The 19,537-nt window shown below is 31.6% G+C and overlaps 1 long non-coding RNA gene across 1 annotated transcript; it reads left to right on the top strand.

Annotated features, from left to right (window-relative positions):
• Positions 1 to 12,592: 12,592 nt before the first annotated feature.
• On the top strand, positions 12,593 to 13,155 carry LOC131641565 (uncharacterized). Its single transcript, XR_009295570.1, has 2 exons — positions 12,593 to 12,791; positions 12,944 to 13,155. It is a non-coding gene; the product is annotated as an uncharacterized LOC131641565 (long non-coding RNA).
• The last annotated feature ends 6,382 nt before the right edge of the window (positions 13,156 to 19,537 follow it).

The raw sequence follows: 19,537 nt of genomic DNA, 5'->3' as shown, positions 1-19,537 counted from the left end.
CACTGAGGGTGTGGTTTGTACAACCTAGGTAGATAGGCAGATACTACTTCTTGATTCCTAGCGCGCGGGCATAGGTCTTCATACTTGTTTGCTTTGTTTCTGTTATGTGATATGTGCTTTACATTGGACAATCAAGGGACTCCAAATTGCAATGCTACGTGTTGTTGTATATTCTTGTACCTGAGAGTGAGGAAACCCCAGATAAATGATGGGTCAGTGTGAATGCATGTACCCTGTAAAACCGAATGAACTCGTAAGATATGGGGACTCACAGAGATTTAGTAATCTCACCCCAATCCTATTATATCTTTTTAGGTTGATCGCGACAAGACAAAGGTAAAGGCAAGATGTAGTTCACCTAGTCTCCCAAATTAGGGTTTTGACCAAAGTCAACTCAGTTGACTTTTTGGTCAACATCTTAATCAGAAGCTGATTATATGGTATGAGGTGTCATGGGGTTCATGTTAAGCTATTTAATTGAGTTGTTTGATTGATTATGAATTAAAGTTGAATTGAGGGATTGATTAATCAAGTAATTCATCTAGGGTTGAAAAGTCAAACGGTTGACTTTTTACATTTTTGGTCAAAATCAGATCAATATTCATATTTTGACTTTTGGTGGAAAATTGGTCAAAAGAAATCAACAAAAATATTCAAAATCAAAATAACCAAAAATTGCCAAATTTGGAAAGTAGTTGGTTTGGGAAAGGCCAAAAATGGAAAGTGAGAAAGACTTAAAGAATTTTTTTTAGAGTTTTCGAACATGACTGATCAGCTCACTTCACCACCACTTTACACGTGTCTGGAGGCATTTTTCAGAGAAAAGTTCAACATCAGAATTATTCATCTCCTAGAGATGAACAACTTTGCAGTTGAAAGTTTTCTCATTTAAGGCTTGGTTTGAAAGATAAGAAGCTATGAAGTTGAAAAATCCTAACTGACTCATGTCAAGCTGCCAGGCAGAAATCCTCGTCAAGCGCAGGCAAATAATCAAACACCTTCCGTGCTAGTTTCAAGGTAGTTTTTGAGTAAGTTGAAGTTATCTATTGAGTCAAAACCCACATAAAAAATGTTCTATCCGACGCCCTCTAGCTAATGATCAAGAGATTACATCATTTGGTGGAGTATTGAGCAAAATATCAAGTCTCAAAGTCGTTCCCCTGGGAACTGCGTTTTGACAAAGGCTCCAGGCTAGAATTGAACCGCGCGCGCATCAACTGCAGTGGTGTTTGTTTCACTTCAAGGCAATTTTAAAGGGTGCTACGACCACCATTTCAAAGAGTCTTCAACATGACTTTTGTTCTACTCTATCTCCTCTACATTTTGAGCATAAGTTTGAGATGAATGATAGTCCATAGATGAAGATATAATCATGCAAAGTTGGATCTTTAGGATTTATCTTGGCACAAGGATTGGCACAATTCTGCTGCAGCATGCAATCAGTCACCGTCATGTAACTTCGAGGCCACTTCTCTTCCAAGCGTTATTTCAAGAACCTCCAAATATCAAATCTTCTATTCCGTGCCCTCTTTAAGATGAGCCTAAGATGAGGTAATTTGAGCTTTTGGTTGGGATATTAGAAGGTCACAAAGTGTGCTCCTCAAGGTTGTTAGTTTGGCTAGCTTGGCGCATTTTTGCTGCAGCGCAACATCGGTTATGATCGAGCATGTTCAGGAGCCATTTCAACGCATTTGCAGTCATCATTTTCAAAACTCATCAACATCAATATCATGCTATCATAACTCTTCTCTTTTATTGATCATAAATCTGAGTCAAGTGATGGTCTATGGAGGATGTTACATACATGCAAAGTCAGTACTATGAACCCGAGTCATACAGTATCGGCACGATGTTTTGAATAAAAAATGCAAAGTTGAGGGATAGGCTGCCATGCGATATGCCATTACTCAGAATGAGTATATACTCTATGTACCTTCATGCATGAAAGGGAACCTTACCTTTAGTGTACAACTAACTTATGCATTAAGTTTGAAGAGAATTTAACATTATACTCCATGGCATATTATGTTATGTATTTTTCCATACACCTTATCATGCTAAAAACAGCTGAGCCAAATACTGCACACATGAAAAGCATAGAGGAAACTTACTCAAAGTTTACAACACTTGTTTATTACGTGTTGTAGAGGAAAGTATACAATACAACATATACACACCATAACACTCCATGAGCTCACACGATATATAAACCATTTCCTTCACAAATCAAGACACGATTTCATTCTTCATTTTCTCAGTTTCAGAATTTTTCTAATCCTCCCATCACTCTCTTCTCTCTCTCTCATCCCTATCTTCATCTAACCACCATAACCGTTTTTCAACCAACTATATAACAACCTACATCATCTTTAACCTTTTCTCCATCATCTTCAATCTTTAAACTAAAAAATTTGCATATCACATTTAATTAAAAGAAGCATGGTATAAAAATATAATGCGATACTGAATATGATAATAAAATGGATTTGGAATATTATGTTAAGTTAGGCCACGGACTGGGATTGATATTGGGCTCAAACTATTTCCTTTGGATGCACCCCTGTTTTTCTATCGCTAGCATGTCTCAATTAAACGGGCCTGGACTTTTCTCCTATCCGCACCACCTCTTTCAGGCCCAAAGCGCTACATAATAAGATTTCAGTTCATGTGCTAATTGCTATCTCACCCCTGTAGTAGGCAGAATTTATTTTTGTTAAAAATTGTTTCTCTTCTAATTTCTGATTAGTAAATCATTTTCCTATCAAATAAAAAATGCCGAAAAATATGTTTTAACTACTTTGATGTCATAGGATATTTGTTATATTTTTTGTGAATTTTTTGGTTTTATTTGGTATTTTTCTTGAACATGTCCATAAACTTCTTTGGTTTGGTACATATTGCAAATTGCTTTGATTAAAGGACTTAAAAAGTGAATTTTGCAATAATTTTTTGTGTGAACTCATTAGAGACACATATGATGTCATGTACTACTTTGACCTAAAACTTGTGAATCTTTTTGTGTGATACTATGAGGTTTTGGTAATTGTTTTGAGACACTTAAATACTTGATTTTATTCTTCCCCAACTCATTTATTATTCATCTACTTGTATGGTTAGGCATGTTTTAGTTTATTTGAGTCTTCTTTTGCTTGTAAGCATGTTAGGTTGCAACCTAAGTGTTAAAAGGTGTTGATTGCTTTGCTAAGTGTTTTCTTTGCCAAGTTTTGTTAAACTAAAGTGAGATTGTTATCTTTAACACTTTGTTAAGTGTCTTTTGTCAAGTCTTTGTTAATACTTTAAAACATGTTGGTTGTTACCTAAAAGCATGTTTGTTGTGATGATACTTTGTTGGGTATGCATTGTTTTGAGTTTTTTTTAAACTTGAATGAACAATTGTGATTATCTTTGCTTGTGAAGCATATGATTTTTTTTTTAGTTCTTGTTGGCGCTTAAGATGTGTGTACGATTGGTTGTAACCTTGTTTCTTTCACATTTGTCCCTTTGCCTTGTTAGGTGTAGGTTTCTTTGACACTTGTGAAGTGTTCAAAGTAGGATAGTAATCCTTTAGTTAGGGTAGTAACCTTTAGTTTGTATCTTACTTGTGAAGTAAGATCTTTTCTTTGAAACTTGTAAAGTGTTCAAATTAGGATAGTAATCATTTGACTTGTTTCTTACTTGTGAAGTAAGAATATCCTTGAGACTTGTGAAGTACTCAATGAGAGATTGTAACCTCTAGCTTGTTTGTTGTATTGCCTTGTTAGGTAGAGATGTTCTTTGAGACTTGTGAAGTACTTAAAGTAAGGTAGTATTCCCTTTAGCTTGTTTCTTACTTGTGAAGTAAGAATGTCCTTGAGACTTGTGAAGTACTCAAGGAGAGGTTGTAACCTCTAGCTTGTGTGTTGCTTATGCTTAGGTGATTTGTTAAATGCTTAAGTTATTTCTTTGTAGTCTCATCTTGAGAAGTTGTTACTTTTTTCCTTGTTAATCTTGTGATTGCTATGCTCCCTTAGGATTTCTTAGTTCTATCTTTGTTAAGAGGAATTGAGCTAGACCTTAGGATTATTATCCATGCATGCTAACTCTAGATAGAGTTTCTATTTTATCCTAGACCTTAGGGCCATCACTGTATGATAACATTAGGATAGAGATTCCCATTTAGCTTATATGTTCCCTTTGTGCAGATAATAAACACTAAATCTCTAAGCCTTAATAAAACACTTAATAAAGGTTGAAACTAATAAAGAGGGAAGAGAAGCTCAGGTCGCCCTTGCTTAAGGGAACCACTTGAGTGCATTTTTCCAACCAAAAAACAAACCACACTTTCTTTTTTTCTTTTGCCTCAGGGCTCTTAAGAGCATGTTGCTTCCTTCCTATCTCCCCCTGCATAAGTCTCCAAAGGTCGAGCTGTTTATAGAATGGGATGTAACTGTTCAATTAAAAAACACACAACAAACAATAAAAAACATAGAAAGTAGTTAGCAGAACTACGACGCTCTGATTCTTTATAAGGGGATACGTAGGCTTAGAGGCAACTCTGGCGAGCACAATAATTATTAAAACACTCTATATAGAAACAAACAAAGAAGGATCTCGTCGAGTACGACAGGCATGAGAGGTGCTAATCCCTTCCTCTCGTGTAACCGACTCCCATACCCTGTTCTCTGGTCGTAAGACCTTGTTCTTGTTCTTGTTAGGTTTTCTGATATTCCTTTCTTTTCGTGAGATAGATATATTAGTGGCGACTCTGGTTAGTTTTTCGCGATAGCAACATATGTATTATTACCTACGAGGTTGTACTCTTTTTGACCATGATACTTTCGGCTTTTCTGTATTGTACTAATACTTATCTTATTCCGCTGCTTATGTATGACATTCATGTACCATATTATAATAACAAATGCATGTTATTCTAGACATATATATACACGGGGTGTTGCAGGTATATTATAAATGATAATAATATGATTTTGGAGGTTATTCTAATAAATTTATACAAATAATTATTGTTAATGACAATATAAATTTAATACATTTCGTTGAATTTTCAAAACGCAAAATTAGAAGTTTGTTCCAATAAACTTCTTTTCACATTCTTCTTTGATTTAATTTACTTGAAACAAGATGGTTCCAATAATTTATTCTAACATTACATGCGGCTCCTTTAATCGTGATGGTATCAAATATATTTGTGTAAAGTATTTTTTTAAAAGCCTCGAAGAAAGTATCACTAGATTCGAAAAAAGGATAGACATGTTTTGGAGAAATTTTACAAACATGATGGACAAAAAGTAAGTTTTATTATAAAATATAGTTTGTAGATTATATTATAATATTTTTTATTGACACTTTATTTTCTTTATTTTTAGACCAATCGATATTGCCCAATTTACATAATATCTCACAACAAGGGGAGGATGTAAAAAACAAGACTTTAAGGAAGAGACTTGAAGACAAATTTAAAAAATAAATAAATAAGCGTATAATAAGCGGAGTGTTATAAAATTAACCAAAACAATATAGAGATGAAGAAGAGATGAAGGAGAGAAAGAGTAGAGAAAATGTAATATTGTATTATCATCTTTCAAGTAGTTCTCTTTACATTGCAAAGTGGTATCTATTTATAGGATATTAGGAAGATGAAAAATCATAACCTTACTATACCACTTAATAAGGAATATGAAGATGAAAGATAAGAATATATATGGACATCCACAATATTTATTCATAACACTCCCCCTTGGATGTCCATTAAGGATATGCCTCGTTAAAACCTTACTAGAGAAAACCCAGTGGGAAAAATTCTAGTGAAGGAAAAAGAGTACAATATCCCTTGAATGTGAATTGCCTCGTTAAAAACCTTACCAGGAAAACCCAATGGGACAAAACCATGGTGAAGGAAAAAAGAGTGCAAAACATATGTATTTCTCCCCCTCACGCAGACATTTACATGTGAGACGATATTCTTTGTAGTCGTTGCTTAAAATGTCTTCTTCGAAGTGACTTCATGTAGTGGTAATAGTTATGCAGGATTTTATGAAGTTGTTTCCATGATTTGTTTCATAGATCTCCATGAAATGGTTGTACCATCACATGTAAATAAATAACCTCTTTCTGATCTACCATTGTGAGAATCTGACAAGTAACCTGCATCTCTAAGATAACGAAGTATATGTTTGACCGCTTTCCAATTTCTTCGTATAGGTGAATAATTCTATCTTACTTATAGATTGACCGCAAATGATATATCATGATGTGTATATTTAGCAAGGTGCATTAGTACTCCAATTGCACTAAGATATGGTACTTCTGGACCAAGCAATTTTTATCCTTTTCTCGAGGCCTAAAAAGATCTTTCTCCACATCTAATGATCTAACAACCATATTGGAGTAGGAAACATGTGACATTTGTTCATATAGAATCATTTTAACACTTTTCTATATAGCCTTTTGATGTACAAATATTCTTTTGTCCACATGCTCAATTTAGAAACCTAGACATATTTTGTCTTTTCTAGGTCCTTCATCTCAAAATCTTTATTTAAACAATTTGTAGCTTTTGGAAGCTCTTCAGGAGTTTCAATAATACTAATGTCATCCACATAGACAACTATTATTGCAAATACTTTTCCACACCATTTTATGAAAATACAAGGACAAATTGAGTTATTAGTATATTCGTCATTTAGTAAATATTCACTGAGGCGATTATACCACATGCATCCAGATTCTTTCAGCCCATAGAGAGACTTGTTCAATTTTATGTAGTAGTTTTCTCGAGATCCACAACTACGTGCCTCTGGTATATTGAACCCTTCAGGGAGTTTCACATAAATGTCACTATTAAGTGAACCATATAAATAAGATGTCATTACATCCATCATGTTCAAATTAAGTCCTTCATGTGTTACAAGACTAATTAATCAAAAATTGATTGAATCCACTACAGGTGAATATGTTTTTATCAAAATCTATCTTAGGTCTTTGTGAAAATCATTGAGCAATAAATCAGACTTCATATCATTCTTATTTTTCTTTTTCACAAAAACTCATTTATATCCAATTAGTTTCACACCTTGAGGTGTTCAGACTACAGGTCCAAAAGTGAGTCACTTGTAAAGTGAGTTTAATTCTTCTTCAATTGAATATATTTATTTTGGCCAATTCTCACTTAGTCTACAATCTTTAATAGACTTTGACTCATGATCCTCGTTATCATTGATCACTTTTAGCGCTATATTGTATACAAAGACATTGTCAATATTGACTTTATTTGGTTATCTCAATTTCGGTTCCATTCCATTTCATCCATGACATAATTTATCGAGATCTCTTTATTTCATATTTCAAGTACTTGATTTGTTCTTCTGGAACTGAAAATTAAATTAGATCAAAGTGCTTTTAGCATTTTCATATCCTCACTTGGGTCATTTTTAGTTTCTTTTCTTAGTAGAGGAATTTTAACATTGGAACCGACTTTCATACCACGCTTCAGGCGCATCAACAACTCATTTGCAATATTATATTATCCAATAGGAGAATCAACTTTGAGTGGAGTATTATCAGCTGATAATTTATTTCATAAACTTTGCAAATGAATAATATTTTGCACTTTTGGTTCATATTGATTTGTACGAGGATCAAGACAACAATTTATTTTAAATTGTTCATTTGAACTTCTTGTTCATGATTTTAGTTGTTCATTTGAACTTCTTGTTCATGATTTCAGCTGCTTATTCCCTCCCCCTAATATTGGGAAAATTAATTTATCAAGTGATAATCAGCCTACTGGGCTGCAATCAAGTATTTGATTATTTTCTCAAAATATATCCTCAAAATTGAGAGTCATATTAATTATATTTTTCCAATATTCTTTCGTGACTCATCTTAATGTATTATATTGGAGCAACTGGAAGATACACAACACATCCAAATATTCACTTAGATGAGAAGTATAAGAATAAATTAGGGAGGACTAAGATATAGTATACTGTTGGCTTAATGCGAATAAATATCTTAATATCATACTTTGGGTGTTTCAAATATATAATTTAGAATTGATGATCTCATAAGTATCAACCATATAATTAACTTTAGACGTCTAAAGAATGGATCTTCGGGTCCATTTTCTTTTTATGAACATATATTACATGATATTTAATATCAATTTTAATAATATATGTGATACTTATACAGAAATTTCTAAAAAAATCTAGAAAATAAGATCTTAGTCTAATTAGTTGAGAAAATAATTTCACAAACTTTTGGTTGTGAGTAGAGACATATGCATGCTATTTTAGTCTATGCAAAAATTCATATCATAAAAATGCAATTTCTCAAATTTTCATTTTCCTTTAGAAACACACAAAAATTTAATGGATTGAAGAAACTTCTGGTTCTTCAATACAAATTATTCGCATCATATTATATCCAAGATGACCCAACCGGTTTTACCAACGACACATTTAAGTAAACTACTGGTTTACAATAACATGTGCTTAAATTGTATAATATAAGTGTAGTACAAGCCCGAGGGAAAAATCGATACCTTTTCTATTATACATTTTATGTCCAAATTCATTTGTGTAATACAAAGATATTCAATACCTCCAGTATAATTCAAAACCAATATAATAGTATCTCATTATTAAACACTTTAATCAAATACATTCATATGAACATATGATCATATAATTATCAAACAGTTACCCCTTATAAAATTAAACATATTTAATCAAACAATATTATATCACTAAAATTATATCGTCATATAATTAATTTGATTCACTATCCTTCAGGGATGGATAAGTTCTTCAGGAACTATAAAAATAATTTGTTATAAACAATAATCTAAAAAATATATATAATCTTAAGTATTGAACGTTGAATTCTTCTGAAATTCATCAATTATTGATAAACACAATATTCGATTAAACTCAATCTTTGAACAATAATTTGGAGTTAGTTTAATAATCTTTAGTTCTACAAATATCACATCACAAACTATTTCCATAAACAATGGTCAATAAAAATTAATCTTTGAGTAATCCTTCAGGGATATGTTATTAGTATAGATGCAATCCTTCTAGGATTCAATAATATCATGATGAAATTCTTCTAATATTATAGATACAATATTTTAAGATGTGATAAATCCTTATTTTAAAACTTTAACTCTTCCGGAATTATATATCACAATTGATCTTCGTAGTGATAAAAAAAAATTGTGTGTGGGTAGTTCTTCAGGAACTCAATCACAATAGTTCTTCATGAACTCAATCACATTTTGTAGTTCTTCAGGAATTATATATCAAACTCAATATTATCCTTCTAGGATATTTGATATGTTCTTCAAGAACTATATAACAAACTTAATACTATCTTTAATGGATATTTGTTAAGTTCTTCAGGAACTATATAACAAACACGTTATTTTGTAATCATTTAGAGAATATTGATAATCTAATAAGATATAATATCAAAATTCAACACGGATAATGAGAAAGAAAAATAATAAAATAATTACCTAATATTACCTTTAACACTTAGGACTTCAAAAATTTTTTCTTCCAAGTTTGGTAGAGCTTCGTGCTGATAACGTGTTATAAAATTAACCAAAACAATATAGAGATGAAGGAGAGATGAAGGAGAGAAAGAGTAGAGAAAATGTAATATTGTATTATCATCTTTCAAGTAGTTCTCTTTACATTGCAAAGTGGTATCTATTTATAGGACATTAGGAAGATGAAAAATCATAACCTTACTATACCACTTAATAAGGAATATGAAGATGAAAGATAAGAATATATATGGACATCCACAATATTTATTCATAACACGGAGGATGAATAACTGGCTTTCAGTGATCATTGTCTCCTTTAGTGTTAGGGTTTTATGGGATTGTCTAAAAAAGAGAAAGGTAAGAGAGTTGGATAAAGATTTTTATCTTGGAATCGAAGCTATTTAACAGGTACAGTTAAGCCATGTTGAAAACTATTGAATCATAACCTTTGATGAAGTGTTTTTTTACTGAAACTATTGTCTTACAGATCGTGCTAGTGTCCTACAGATCGTGCTAGTGGGTGGTAGCTTTTTATTTCGCGTGGTAGAAAAGAAAATGATGGTTTTCTTTCTCAAGTCCGAATTATTTTTTGGTTTCCTATAATGACCATGTGTGGTTGTTCGTGCTTCCTATTGATTCTTTATGTTAAGTGTTCCCGCGAGTGAAATAGAAGATACGTGAGTTATCTAATTCTTGCGTGTGTGTGTGTGTGTGTGTGTGTGTGTATATATATATATATTGTTAGAAAAAATCAATTTAAACCGAATGAAATCGAGGCTAGAATCGTGAATGAAATCACTTTCCTTATAAGTATTTCAAGCACTCTCAATATGTCTTAGAGTTGGAACGCAGGAATACCCAAGATAATTCAGCCTTTTATCGAGTTTGCGTAAGACCGACGAAAACTCGGATGTAGCGGAGTGTCTGGAATTTTAGTGAAGATGATAGGCTTATCAAATGTACATTTTTTTGTTATTTATTTATGAATCAAGAATGAGGTTTTTATAGGCCACTTTAGTATTGTTTCATAAGGTAGCGACCCTTCGTGAAACAATTCCTTTTCCAAAAGTTACAATGCTTGGCCTATTGCAACATTTACCAAGAGTTGCATGTTTTCATTCTACAACACTTCACGAAGTGTTACATATTTCTGATTCAAACTACAAATAACCTATTGCAACACTTCACGAAGTGTTGCCTATCTACAATATAAGAAAGTTTGATGTTCTGGAAAGTACCAGAATGCCCCTTTGCAAATCTGTTGCGCCACGTGGATGCTGTCTTTGCATTTCCTTGCTCTTTCTACTCTTTCTATGCTTTCTTCCACTAACTCATCTTTCTTGCAAGCCAAATCCCATTTCGTTTTTAATCTTCCTTGGAAACCCAAAGTTACTGTTTGCTTTACTCAATCTGGCTTATCATTGCAGACTACTCTTTCCCATGCCTCTCAAAAGTTAGTCTGTCTATTACCTTCTACTTCCGCTTTCCTCCCTCCTCATTTCTCACCAAACTGCCATTCATCTTCTACAGACTCCAAATCTCATCTTCTCAATATCACATCTTCTCAATATCTCACCTTCCTGCAGCCACCGTATTTACAATAGTTTCGAACACTTTCATGTCTTAGGGTTTCCAGATCTGACACTTTCATGGCTTAGGATTTGCAGATCCGTCACTTTTTGTTTATGAAATTTCTTCGATTTGTATCGGTTTTTTGTTGAGTAGTTAGACATTATTGTGTCTGTGGTTTTGTATGTATTTCTGATTTGTATCAGTTTTTATGTTTTGACATTCAGATCTGTAGCGGCATCAACGGGTTACCGACGATTAGTGTGGTGGTGGTGGAAATGGGTTTCCGACGACGAGTGTGGTGGTGGTCCGATTCGAAAAGGTTTATGTATGACATTTTCAAATTAGGTTTCGTTATTAACTTTCTTCTAAAAGTTTTTTATTTTTGTATATGTAGTTGAAACTGGCTCTGCTACAGCAGCAGCATCAACAACAGTGGAGCATCAGTGCACAACAGCAGCAACTTCAACAGCATACACTTTCAAATCAGCAGTCTCAGACTTCAAATCATAGCATGCACCAGCAAGATAAAGTAGGGAGGCGGTGGTAGTGTCACCGTGGGAAGAAAAAAGTTGCTTGTATCAGATTTTGCTCTATCTTTCATGTGGGTATGCTCTGGTGTTCTTCTAAAATCAACGTTCGGTTGAAGCTCGCATGTTAGGGGGGTTTATTGTTGAAATTCTTATATAATATTAAATCCTTTTATTAGTAGGTCTTAGGTTTCTGGTTTCTTTTTTGCAGTCACGGCAGGGGCTTCCTCTCGGTTGTGTTGTGATTTTGGTGTTCTTAACGGTGATTATCTTCTACTGTGTTTCCTTCTGGTAACACAACATGTATGCTTTGGGCCTTCTCATATCAATTTCAAATTCCAGGGAGTTTTCTTTCCTTGGGGAAATTTTCAATCTATGGATGTTAGTTTTGTTTTGTGCTCTTTAGAATTGTTATGGACAATAATTTAGAATTGTGCTTGAGCTGGTTATTAATAATGATGGCTTGAACTTGATATTTGTTGACATGTTCATGCATTATGCAGGGAGGCCTGGGATAACAAAGTTCTATTTCTTGCCATTATAACAAAGTTGTAGTTTTTATATACCGTTGCCATTAAAATGATTATTTCATAGTATGTCCGGAAAGTCTATGATGTATTCTTTTACCACCACTACATTTATGTATCTTTCGATATTCTGATATGAAGTATTCAAGATTCTGTTTTGGTTTTTATTACAAAGCTTTTGTATTTGACAGGTTTATGCATCTTTCCATATGTTATAAATTAAATCCTTATCGTTATAATAGTTCTTGCGGTTTCCAAAGAACCGACGCATGTACTGATACACAGTTCAAAATATAGGATGGAAATGCCACTATTTATAAAAATCTGATTTTAGAATCAAGATTTATGTACTCATCATTATATCAAAAGTACTTAGTTTTACATTTTTATTAAGAGTCATAAAAAAAATACTAAGAGGCATCAATTATTCAGTTTGAACAATTGTAAGTTGGTGTTTTGGCATCTGTTTTTGATATTTTGATAACTGTTTTTTATCTATATAAATGTTTCAGGTGATGGAATTAGATGTCAAAGAAAGGACAGAGAGCGAAATTGGAGCCGTTCAAATTTTATGTAGTCCCTTTGATCAGCCAGAACTATTAGAAGGTATAATCCTTATTCAAATGTTTGTGTTAATGTGTTATTGGATTCAAACAACAACAACTTAAAATCTGCTAACTGTTGAATGCACTTGCTATCTACTATTGTTAATTGATGTTTATGCTGCTTAATAAGACTGTGTTGTGTTGGTTTTACAGGCACCAAGTGCTTTGCATCAGATAAGCCTGCAAAGAAGTGGACTTATTGGGGCAAAAGTTATTAGGCAATTGAGTACTAGAGCTGATAAAAGAATAGAAACTGTTTGAGTTTGTGATGGTTTTATATTAAGTTTTAAATAATAGTAAGTAAATAGCTTTAACTTTATGTATAAAACTCTTAGTTTTATTTTTAAAGTGCTTTAGGATGAAAAGCAAGTTGATTGGAAAATTGATTGAACAATCCTAATTTGAAATTTGACACTAATAATGATAAAATAGTTTAATAAAGTTTATTTGTATTTGGAAAAAAAGTTAATTATAATCCTAATGTATTTTTAGTATAAAGTAATTTTTATATTTTAGAACTGTATATTGATTGAGGTTTAAAATATATTTTTATCAAACATTCTAAAGGCACAAGTGAATGAAGTAAGTATACTACATTTGTTTTAAAAACTGTGTTCAAATGTTTATAATTTGTAGCTATAGCTCACAAATTAGAATGACCTTTGTACAAGGAACTTTAATATAGCAGTGATGCATGTATTTGATGTAATAAGAGTTTGTACAAGGAACTGTTTGCTTCAAGTTGTCTAAAATTGAAAAACAAAATACATTCCAAAGAATAGCATTCTGGAATATGGTCCTCTTACCATTCCATTTCTTCCCAATGAATTGATTATTATGATGTTTGTTTTGTGTATGCATTTTTGTTGTTTAGATATCTGCAACATATAAACACATACAATGTATTTCACACATGCTGAGGAGTTGATACTTGATATATAGCTAATAACCTGCTATTTATAAAAAAAACGTTTTCATGTGGTAACTGAAATTTTTAATTAACTATTTGTGAAAATTACTAAATGAGAAAATGGTCAACCATGATTAAAGTTCTTGCCCGTAGGATAGCAACAAATTTATTTATTGGAAAAGTAAAAGCGGTGAAGTCTGAAAAAGGAAACTATAAAATTAGTCATCCCTATTAGTTACATCAGAAGAAAAATAAATAATTAATTTAAATTGCAAGTTACAACCAAACTCTAAATACCTCATTGAGATTCATCCTCTAACCTTATTAAAAAACCATGTTAGAAATTTTAATTATTTTTAAATTGTTAATATTTTCTAATTAATTGGGTAGTATTAATTATAGATTTTATTATTTTCAAATTGTGTAAGCTTAAATTATAGAAGACTTAAATTAGTAATTGATGGTTTAGAATGATGGTTTAGAATGATGATTTAGATGTTGAAAATAGTATTTTACTGATGATGAAGTTATTTGTTAAAATATTTAATTATTTTTTCACGTCTATCATATATTTTTTTATACATTCCATTGTTTTTTTTACGGGTACCAGATATTTTTCTATACATTTAATTATTATTTTTTCACGGGTACCAGACATTTTTTTGTACATTTAATTATTATTATTTTTACGCGTATAAGACATTTTTCTATTAAGAAAATGTACATCTGAAACAAATGTGCGTCCCGTATTAGATAGGACTCAACAATTATCCAATTTATTTCAGTTTCACGGGTACCAGACATTTTTCTATACATCTAATTATTTTTTTTTACGGGTATCAGACATTTTTCTATGTATTAAAATTATTATTTTTCACGGGTACCAGACGTTTTTCTAAACATTCAATTATTATTTTTTCACGGGTATCGAACATTTTTCTATATATTCAATTATTATTTTTTACAGGTATCAGTTTTTTTTCTAAACATTCAATTATTATTATTTTCACGGGTACCAGATATTTTTCTATACATTCAATTATTACTTTTTCACGAGTACCAGATATTTTTTTAAACATTTAATTAATATTTTTTTTACGGGTACCAAACATTTTTCTAAACATTCACATATTATTTTTTTCACAGGTATAGAAATTTTTTCTACGCATTCAATTATTTTTTTTTACAGGTATCATATATTTTTCTATACATTCAATTATTATTTTTTTCACAAATACCAGATATTTTTCTAATAAAAAATTTACATTTAAAACGAATTGGTTTTCACGGGTACCAGACACTTTTCTATACATTCAATTATTATTTTTTCATGAGTACCAGATATTTTTCTATTAAAAAATATATATCTGAAACAAATGCGCGTCACATACCAGAACCCGTGCACACGCACGGGTTAGTTACTAGTTTTTATATTCAAAATACAAACTTCACATAGATATTTTCTTGTCATTTTGGAACACACCTATGGTGATTATATATTATTAAATATTAATAATTTCCAACATATATATATATATATATATATATATATATATATATATATATATATATATATATATATATATATATATATATATATATATATATATATATATATATATATATATATATCAAAACAAATAAAATGATTAGACTAGAAAGTAAATGTTAGGAAAAACAAGTGTTTAGCATAGTGTCTTGTATATGGTTGAAAGATTGTCTCAATTAGGAAATATATTATTTAGATCGTGATTCATTATGTATTTTATATTTTTTGTTATTTCTATACATTGTTATTTTTTAAAGTTTGTGTTTGTGTATTGTTTGAATGACAAAAACTTTTAGTTTTTCTCAATTTATATTTACTCATTTTGTTAAATTTTTATAAGCCTAAACTACTAACATAGTGTATCATCGCTAACCGTATCTAATGATATATTCTATAGGCATGAATATCTTATTCTTTTAAAAACCCACTAGATTTGGTGGTTGTGTGCATTAAGCTTTTTCCATTAATTATAAGAAAAGAATTCTAAACAATCAAAAATTTTCATTTGAAATTTTCTGTTATTTGCATACATAGATTGTATGATGGGAGAAATAGATATGTTGAATTATATTTGTTAATATATTTTTACTTTCTTTTAATTGAAGGTATATTCTATTGTAAAATATGATAAAAAAATATTTAGTGTATAAATTATGATGTATGATTATATATCTGAAGTTTTAGTTACATGACAAAACGCTTAGTAATATTTTATTTTACTTCTTTTAAGAGAATTTAACCCTACTTCAAGAATTTATCGAAATTTATTTATCATTGGCTCCTATAACTTTAATGGTTTAAGGGGTAGTAATAAGAAAAGAAAGGTAATAGAGTTGATTAGGGATCTTCATTTTTACTTCTTAGCAATTCAAAATGTTAATTTAGGCTAGGTGGAGTTGTCATTGTGTCTTTGTTCGCAGGAGAATTTTTAAACTACACCTATTCTCTAGGAGAGGGTGATAGTTGGAAGATTAATTTCTATTTATGTATGTGTGTGTTTTTCTAATCAATATTATCTTATTATATTAAATGTCATACCTCTAATTTCGTCTAGCATGTTTCTAAGTTCATCTGATACATATTTATTTTTTAAAGTTTTTCATTTTTTAATTATGTGCATTTTTATCAAAAAATAAAGTCATCATAATCATACTCACGAGCATTATAGTTCATCACACTATTCCATTAGGAATATTTATTAATCATATCACACATCATAATAAAAAGTCAAAGAAAAATCAAAATATTACATATTGAAAGAAATTGACTAAAATTGTAGTATTTTATTATGCATTTTGGAAAATAAATTCATGATCATTTGATTTAGGGTCTTTTTGGTAAAAATAGTGGTTGACTGATAAGCTAGCTGATGACTGATGACTGATAGATTATAACTTATGACTGATGGTTGAGACTGATAACTGATAAGCTAATTGAAGTGTTTGGTAAAATTAGCGGTTCAAGTAACTTATAAATGTAAAATGACATAAAAGATATTTAATATATAATTATTTAATTTGAAATTAAAATACATTATAAAAGATAAAAATGAGTTTATGCTAAAATAATAAGGATAAAAAAAGAAAAAAATGATAAGCTATAAGCTATAAGCTAAAACGCTATTTGAAATAGCGTCTGGAAAATAAGCTATAAGCTAGTAAAATAAACTATAAGCTAGTGATGAAAACATCGTTACTAAACATGTCTAAATTGTCATATGAGCTTATAAGCTATAAGCTATATGACGTAAACTCAGGATTATGTCTTACCAAACTGAACCTTAACATCATTATATCAATTTGAATTTTACTAATCAATTTCATACATCATAAAACAAAAATCAAGTTTCTAGAAGGCCCAAAATATCATTTATTTATTACATCATTATTTCATGGATTTATTGCATAATTATTCACTATTTAATTAAATAAGCTTCTAGAATGCACTCACACCTTTCTCACCTCCTTTTTCTTAATTTCTAAACTATAACAATCATGCATAACATATATCTTAAATAATGTAATACATAGCCAAAGTTTGGTACTGAAAACATACAATACGCCTAAACGACAACAAAGTTAGGTATTAGGTACATGACTACTAGTCCAAAATACATAAGCTACGAAATAGAAAAAATAAACAAAAGAAACAAAGATCTGTAGCGGGAGCTCAAGAAACTTTCAACAAATATATGCTTACACTGCTTTACCTTTTCCTTTATCTTGAGAAGAGTTACTTGAAAAAAAGTTAATAATATTGGGATGAGATACTAATCTCAGTGGGTTTCCCTATCTTAGGATTCACTCGGCTCAACAAGATCCTAAATAATATTCTATCTAGTAAGGATTTTATCAAAATCAATTCTGAAGTACCTTTACTTCATCTTGGAAAATCACCTTTTTAAATCTACACGGTAGGTAACGAGTAAGGAAGAAATAGAATCATGGAATCGATATTGAATCATCACTATGATCCAACTCCTCCAATATCCCAGGGTCTGGGTCTTACATCGACATTCACCTGTGAGGGAAACGACAAAGAGGAATAGGTGGTGACACACATCCCTGGGAGTTCATCCCCACGAGAATAGCTCCTAAACTACGGAGTGCTATCCATTCCCGAGACTCAAGCTCGGGAAATCACCTGCAATATTTGTGGTAAGGGTAATTCTTGGAATCAATCCACAAGAAATAGCCAACATATACATAACTTACCTCACTCTCGGATCAACAAGGATCAGTGATCAGTTACTATCCTCTTGTCCGTTCCCTAATCACATGTCCTACACTTACTATACCATCAGATTATAGTACTTCAGGAGTAGACGCTTTGGGGAAAATGGAATAGCTGGCCAACTTCCGGTAATTACTCTTGCTTGCATCCTAAGGTTCACCTTACCAAGTATTATCTTTTATTAATCAAGATACATGAACATACACATGGATGTTAGTATTATTTAAGAGTATACTATAGTTGTGGAAGCTTAAGAATCTTGTAGTCCTTAACATTAGCTTTCCAATGCCTCTGTTCGCCTCACAATCCGAGTTGTGAAGCTCAAGTTATGGTCGAAACAATAAAGGGTCATTCTTAGTAAGGGGAAATCGTTTACATCATGGGTAAATTGATTTACATGCTTCAGTTGTGCAGAGAAATAAGCTTTCAAAAAGGGAAATCGATTTACCAACTGGGTGAATCGATTTACCAGTGAAACAAAATAAAAAAGACATGATTTTCTCAAAGGGAAATCGATTTACCACTGAACCAGAAGCAATAACATGATTTTTTCAAAAAGGGAAATCGATTTACACCATAGGTAAATCGATTTACCACTGAACCAGAAACAAAAGAGATGTTTTTCTGAATAAAAACCAGCCCCAATCCAATCTATCAATGAAATCTTATACATTAACACTTCCTAGGTTCACCTTTCATAATTGCAAATAGCTTAAGCATCAACTATTATTAAAGTAGTTAGATAGTAATTCACTTCATCAAAACAATCCACATAACACAGTATCAAATAATCATGGAAGTCAACATGCAAAAATAATTAAGCACGATACAATCAATCTTAAGTTAAACACAATCAGGAAGTTTAACATAAGAACATGCAATCATATAATTCTTAGGAACCCCAAAAATCCTTCTCATGAAACCCTAAAATATGCCCCCAAGAATAATCTACATAGAAACCCACCTTAAAGAGTTGTATATGAAGTTGGAGGAAGGTAGAGGTCGAGTTGATGATGATAATGACGATGATGATGATGATATTACATGCAAGAGGAAGCTTGAATCTCCTCCCTTCTTCCTCCTTGGTGGTCAGCCCCCTCCTATCTTCTCTTGCTCTTGATGAGTTCTTCTAAGTGTGGGGAAGAATGAGAGGAAAATAAGTTATAAAATGTGTAGCAACCTGCCTAAAAATTTAATGATTAGAGTCGCCACCTATTCTACCAAGGCGAATAGGAAACCTCGCGCAGTTAAGAGATCAGGGTAAGATACTATATTCAGGTCGAGGGAAGGTGTTAGGCACCCTCAACCCTTTCCTAAAGTTTGCATTGTGATGATAAGGTTTGTGGCAAGAGATAAAGAAAGGCTACAGACAGACAATATGGTTAATGGCAAGATTATTAATATTAAAGATTTATGATTAAGGAACTAAAAATCGGGAAAAATGAGATTTAGAGGGAAGGGGACTCGCCTTGTTGTCAAGTGCCTACGTACCTCCTTATGGAGGATCAGAGTCTACGTAGTTCGGGGGAGGGTTGTACGCCCTTAGAGTTGAAAA

This window comes from Vicia villosa, unplaced genomic scaffold (assembly GCF_029867415.1).
Source record: "Vicia villosa cultivar HV-30 ecotype Madison, WI unplaced genomic scaffold, Vvil1.0 ctg.003848F_1_1, whole genome shotgun sequence".
In the NCBI taxonomy this organism is placed as follows: domain Eukaryota; kingdom Viridiplantae; phylum Streptophyta; class Magnoliopsida; order Fabales; family Fabaceae; genus Vicia; species Vicia villosa.
Note: the sequence above shows the minus strand (reverse complement) of the source record. Positions and strands in the feature narration are given on the sequence as shown.